This window comes from Heptranchias perlo, chromosome 8 (genome assembly GCF_035084215.1).
Source record: "Heptranchias perlo isolate sHepPer1 chromosome 8, sHepPer1.hap1, whole genome shotgun sequence".
Lineage (NCBI taxonomy): Eukaryota > Metazoa > Chordata > Chondrichthyes > Hexanchiformes > Hexanchidae > Heptranchias > Heptranchias perlo.
The window spans coordinates 62,669,808-62,676,657 of NC_090332.1; positions in this window are offsets into that span (position 1 = coordinate 62,669,808).

The following is a 6,850-nucleotide window of genomic DNA, read 5'->3' on the forward strand; positions in this document are numbered from 1 at the left end:
GTTAGCGCTCCTTTCCTTGTTAGTACTCCTTCCCTTGTTAGTGTTCCTTACTTTGTTAGTGACCCTTCCCTTGTTAATGCTCCTTCCATTGTTAGTGCTCCCTCCCTTGTTAGCGCTGCTTCCCTTCATCGTGCTCCTTCCACTGTTAATGCTCCGTTCCTTGTTAGTGCTCTGTCCCGCGTTGGGGCTCCTTCCCTTGTTAGTGATCCGGCCCTTGTAAATCTCCTTCTATTGTTTGTGCTCCTTCCCTTGTTAGTGCTTCGTTCCTCATTAGTGTCCCTTGCCTTGTTAGTGAACCTCCCCTTGTTAGTTCACCTTACCTTATCACTGCTCCTTCCCTGGTTAGTGTTCCGTTCATCGTTAGCGTTCCTTCCCTTGTTGGTGCTCCATTCCTCATTAGTGCTCCATTCCTCGTTATTGCTCCTTCCCTTGTCAGTGCCCATTCCCTTGTTAGTGAACTTTCCCTTGTTAATGCGGTTTACCTTATTACTGCTCCTTCCCTGGTTAGTGCTCCATGCATTGTTAGTGTTCATTCCCTTGTTAGTGACCCTTCCTCGTTACTGCTCCTCCCCTTGTTAATGCTCCTTCCCTTGTTAGTGCTCCGTTCCTCGTTAGTGCTCCTTCCCTTGTTAGTGGCTTTTCCCTTTTTAGTGCTCCTTCCCATATTAGTGCTTCGTTCCTCATTAGTGCTTCTTCCGTTGTTAGTGCTCCTTACCCTGTCAGTGCCCCTTCCCTTGTCGGTGCTCCTTCCCTTGTTAATGATCTGTTCTTCGTTAGTATCCACCTCTGGTTAGTGCTCTTTCCCTTGTTAATGATCCTTCCCTTGTTAGTATTCCATCCCTTCTTAGTACTCCTTCCTTTGTTAGTGCCTCTTCCATTCTCAGTGCTTCTTCTCTTGATTATACTCCTGTTCTTGATTATACAACTGTGCCTGATTGTACTCCTTCCCTTGTTAGTGCTCCTACCCTTGCTAGGGTACAACAGGTACAGTATGTTATGTTACTAGACTAGTAATCCAGAGACATGAGTTTAAATCCTGCCATGGCAGCTGGGGAGTTTGATTCAGTTAATTAAATAAAAATAAAATCTGGAATAAAAAGCTAGTATCAGTAATGGTGGCCATGAAACTACCAGATTGTCATAAAATCCCATCTGGTTCACAAGGCAACCTGCCGTCCTTACCCGGTCCGGCCTATATGTGACTTCTAATGTGTTTGATTTTTAACTGCCCTCTGAAACGGCGTAGCAAGCCACTCAGTTGAACAACCTGCTTCAAGAAGATGGCTCACCACCACCTTCTCAAGGGCAATTAGGGAATGGGCAATAAATGCTGCCCTAGCCAGCGATGCCCACATCCCATGAGTGAATTTTTAAAAAGTACTCGTTCACATGTTAGTACCCCTTCCCTTGTTAGTGCTCCTTCATTTGTTAGTACTCCTTCCCTTGTTAGAATTCCTTCCCTTGTTAGTACTCCTTCCCTTGTTAGTACTCCTTCCCTTGTTAGTACTCCTTCTCTTGAAAGCACTCCTTCTCTTGTTAGAATTCCACCCCTTGTTAGTGCTCCTTCCATTGTTAGTTACCTTTCCTTGCTGGTGCTCCTTCCCTTACATACGAACTTACGAATTAAGAGCAGGAGTAGGCCATTCGGCCCCTCGAGCTTGCTCCGCCATTTGATAAGATCATGGCTGATCTGATTGCGACCTCAATCCTACTTTCCCGTCTACCTACTATAACCTTTGACTCCCTTGTTAATCAGGAATCTAACTCAGCCTTAAAAATATTCAATGACCCTGCCTCCACTGCTCTCTGGGGAAGGGAGTTCCACAGACTCACGACCCTCTGAGAGAAAAAAATTCTCTTCACCTCCATCTTAAATGGGAGACCCCTTATTTTTAAACTGTGGCCCCTAGTTCTAGTCTCTCCCACAAGAGGAAACATCCCCTCGGCATCTACCCCTTCAAGTCCCCTCAGGATCTTATATGTTTCAATAAGATCACCTCTCATTCTTCTAAACTCCAATGTATACAGGCCCAACTTGTCCAACCTTTCCTCATAAGATAACCCCCTCATCCCAGGAATCAGTCGAGTGAACCTTCTCTGAACCGCCTCTAAAGCAATTGTGTCCTTTCTTAAATAAGGAGACCGAAACTGCACACAGTATTCTAGATGTGGTCTCACCAATGCCCTCTACTTTTATATTCCATTCCCCTTGCAATAAATGACAGTATTCCATTTGCCTTCCTAATCACTTGCTGTACCTGCATACTAACTTTTTGTGATTCATGTGCCAGGACACCCAGATCCCTCTGTACCTCAGAGTTCTGTAATCTCTCTCCATTGACAGTGCTCTGTTCCTCTTTAGTGCTCCTTGCCTTGTTAGTGTTCCTTGCTTTGTTAGAGACCCTTCCCTTGTTAGTGCAACTTCCTTGTTGATGCTCCTTCCCTTCTTAGTGACCCTTCACTTGGTAGTGCTCTCTCCCTTGCAAAATTTCCTCATTAGCAATCCTTGCTTTTTTAGTGCTCCTTTCATTGTTAGTGACCCTTCCCTGATCAGTGCTCATTCCCTCGTTAGTACTCCTTGCGTTGTCAGTGCTCCTTTCCTTGATAGTGCCCCGTCCCTCGATAAAACACCTTCACTTGTTATTGCTCCTTCCTTTGTTAGTACTCCTTCACTTGTTAGTAATCCATCACTTGTTACTACTCCATTCCTTGTTAGTAGTCATTCCCTTCTTAGTGTTCCTTCCTTCATTAGTGACCCTTCACTTGTTAGTGCTGTTTCCCTTCACAGTGTCCCATTGCTTGTTAGTGCTCTATCCCATGTTAGTAACCTTTCCTTGTTAGTACTCCTTCCCTTTTTAGTACTCCTTTCCTTGTTAGTGCCTCTTCCCTTCTCAGTGCCCCTTCCCTTGATAATACTCCTTCCCTTGATAATACTCCTTCCCTTGATAATACTCCTTCCCTTGATAATACTCCTTCCCTTGTGAGTGCTCCAAGCCTTATTAGTGCTCCTTCCTTTACTAGTGATCCCTCCTTAATCAGTGCTCCTTCCCTTGATAAAATGCTTTCACTTGTTAGTACTCCTTCCTTTGTTAGTACTACTTCTCTTGTTAGTGCACCTTCCCTTGTCCTTGCTCCTTCCCTTGACAAAACTCCTTCCCTTGTTCGTGCTTCTTCCCTTGATAGTGCTCCGTCCCTTGTTAGTGGTCCCTCCCTTGTTAGTGCTCCTTCCTTATTTAGTGGCCTTTCCCCTGTTAGTGCTCCTTCCCTTATTAGTACTCCTTCCCTTATTAGTGCTCCTACCCCTATTAGTACTCCTTCCCTTGTTAGTGCTCCTCCCCCTGTTGGTGCTCCTTCCCTTCTTAGTGTGCCTTCCCTTGTTTGTGACCCTTCTCATGTTAGTGCTCCTTTCCTTCTAAGTGACCCTTCCCTTGTTATAGCCTTCCCTTGTTAGTGCTGCTGGCCTTTTTGGTGTTCCTTCCTTTCTTAGTGACCCCTCTGTAATAAGTGCTCCTTCCCTTGATAAAGCGCCTTCACTTGTTAGTACTCCTTCTTTTGTTAGTACTCCTTCACTTGTTAGTCCACCTTCCCTTGTCAGTGCTCCTTCCCTTGATAAAACTCCTTCCCTTGCTAGTGCTCCTTCCCTTGTTATTATTTCTTCCTTTGTCGGCATTCCTACCCTTGTCAGTGCTCCTTCCCTCGTCAGAGCTTCTTCCCTTAATAGTGCTTTGTCCCTTGTCAGTGTTCCTTCCATTATGCGTACTCCTTCCCTTATTAGCGCTCTTTCCCTGGTTAATATTCCATCCTTTATCTGTGCTCCTTCCCTTGATGGTACTCCTTCCCTTTTTAGTGGTCCCTCCCTTGTTAGTACTCCTTTCTAATTTAGTGCTTTTCCCTTGTCAGTGCTCCTTCCCTTGCTAGTGCTCCTTCCCTTGTCAGTACACCTTCCCTTGTCAGTGCTCCTTCCCTTGTTAGTGCCTGCTCCCTTGTTAGTGTTCCTTCCCTGGTTAATGCTCAATCCCTTATCAGTGCTCCTTCCCTTGATAGCACTCCTTCCCTTGTTACTGCTTCTTCCTTATTTAGTGACCTTTCCTTTGTTAGTACTCCTTCATTTATTAGTACCCCTTCCCTTATTAGTGTTCCTTCCCTTGTTCACACACCTTCCCCTGTCAGTGCTCCTTCCATTTTTAATACTATTTTCTTATGCTTGCTCTTTTCTTGTCAGAGCTCCTTCCTTGGTTAGTACTCCTTCTGTTGTTATTGTTCCTTGCTTTGATAGTACTCCTTCACTTGTTAATACTCTTTCTCTGTGTGTGCTCCTTCTCTTGTTAGTGCTCCATCCCTTGTTAGTACTCCATCCCTTGTTAGTGCTCTTTCACTTTTTAGTTACCCTTCCCTTGTTTGTACTCCTTGCCTTGTCGTGTGTTCCATCCCTTAGTAATGCTCCTTCCCTTGTTAGTAACCTTTCCTTGTTAGTACTCCTTGCCTTTTTAGTGCTCCTTACTTTGTTAGTGACCCTTCCCTGATCAATGCTCATTCCCTTGTTAGTACTCCTTCCCTTGATAGTACTCTTTCCCTTGTTAGTACTCCTTCCCTTGTTAGTACTCCTACCCATGTTAATACTCATTCCCTTATTAATGCCTCGACCCTTCTCAGTGCTTCTTCCCTTCTCAGTGCTCCCTCCCTTGTTGTTGTTGCTTCCCTTGACAGTACATGTTCAATGATAGCGCTCCTTCCTTTATAAGTGCCTCTTCCCTTGTTAGTGCTCTTTCTCTTGTTAGTGCTCCCTCCCTTGTCAGTGCCTCTTCCCTTGATAATACTCCTTCCCTTGTTAGACCGCCTTCCTTTGTTTGTGTTCCGTCAATTGTAAGCGCTCCACCCCTTATTAGTAACCCTTCCCTTGTTTGTGCTCCATGTCTTGTTAATGCTCCTTCCTTTGTTAATGACCATTCCCTTGTTGGTGCTCATTCCCTTGTTTTTTTTTATTACTCGTTCACGGGATGTGGGCGTCACTGGCGAGGCCAGCATTTATTGCCCATCCCTAATTGCCCTCGAGAAGGTGGTGGTGAGCCACCTTCTTGAACCGCTGCAGTCTGTGTGGTGACGGTTCTCCCACAGTGCTGTTAGGAAGGGAGTTCCAGGATTTTGACCCAGCGACAATGAAGGAACGGTGATATATTTCCAAGTCAGGATGGTGTGTGACTTGGAGGGGAACGTGCAGGTGGTGTTGTTCCCATGTGCCTGCTGCTCTTGTCCTTCTAGGTGGTAGAGGTCGCGGGTTTGGGAGGTGCTGTCGAAGAAGCCTTGGCGAGTAGCTGCAGTGCATCCTGTGGATGGTACACACTGCAGCCACAGTGCGCCAGTGGTGAAGGGAGTGAATGTTTAGGGTGGTGGATGGGGTGCCAATCAAGCGGGTTGCTTTATCTTGGATGGTGTCGAGCTTCTTGAGTGTTGTTGGAGCTGCACTCATCCAGGCAAGTGGAGAGTATTCCATCACACTCCTGACTTGTGCCTTGTAGATGGTGGAAAGGCTTTGGGGAGTCAGGAGGTGAATCACTCGCCGCAGAATACCCAGCCTCTGACCTGCTCTTGTAGCCACAGTATTTATATGGCTGGTCCAGTTAAGTTTCTGGTCAATGGTGACCCCCAGGATGTTGATGGTGGGGGATTCGGCGATGGTAATGCCGTTGAATGTCAAGGGGAGGTGGTTAGACTGTCTCTTGTTGGAGATGGTCATTGCCTGGCACTTATCTGGCGCGAATGTTACTTGCCACTTATCAGCCCAAGCCTGGATGTTGTCCAGGTCTTAGCACCCCTTCCCTTGATAGTACTCCTTCCTTTGTTAGTATTCCTTCCCTTGTTAGTGCTCCTTTCCTTGTTAATGCTCCATGTAATAAATTGGATAGCCATGTGGTGAAGAATAGAATACTGGAGCCTGGCCTTCAGTTGCTTCCAAGCCTTTATTCATAGACATCCACATTACCACTTCATACCCTAGATAAGTTCTCATAAATGGATACAAGACAATCCCCAATTGATGCGCATCACCTGAATACAATTAACACTAATTCATATAAATCATATGGATATAATTAACATTTTTCCTTCTCTTTAAATAAAAAACATTAAACTTTGTATATGTAATACAAACAAAAATTTCAAAAATCAAAAACTTCCATACTCTGTATAACTTATACTGACAAACCGCATTGCGGCACTGGAGCTGCGGATGGATTCATTAAGGAGCATTCGCGATGCTGAGAACGTCGTGGATAGCACGTTTAGTGAGATGGTCACACCGCAGGTAAAGGTTGTACAGGCAGGAAGTAATTGGGTGACCACCAGGCAGAGTAAGAAGAGCAGGCAGGCAGTGCAGGGGTCCCCTGTGGCCGTCCCCCTCTCAAACAAATATACCGCTTTGGATATTGTTGAGGGGGATGACTTATCAGGGGAAGGCAGCAGCAGCCAACTTCCTGGCACCAGGGGTAGCTCTGCTGCACAGGCTGGGAGGAAAAAGAGTGGAAGAGCGATAGTGGTAGGGGATTCTATCGTAAGGGGAACAGACAGGCGTTTCTGTGGCCGTAAACGTGACTCCAGGATGGTTTGTTGCCTCCCTGGTGCCAGGGTCATGGATGTCACTGAGCGGCTACAGGGCATTCTCAAGGGGGAGGGTGAGCAGGCAGAGGTCGTGGTCCACATTGGGACCAACGACATAGGTAGGAAGGGAGATGAGGTCCTGCATCAAGAATTTAGGGAGCTAGGTAGCAGATTAAAGAGCAGGACCTCAAAGGTTGTAATCTCTGGATTACTCCCAGTGCCACAGGCTAGTGAGTATAGAAATAGGAGGATAGAA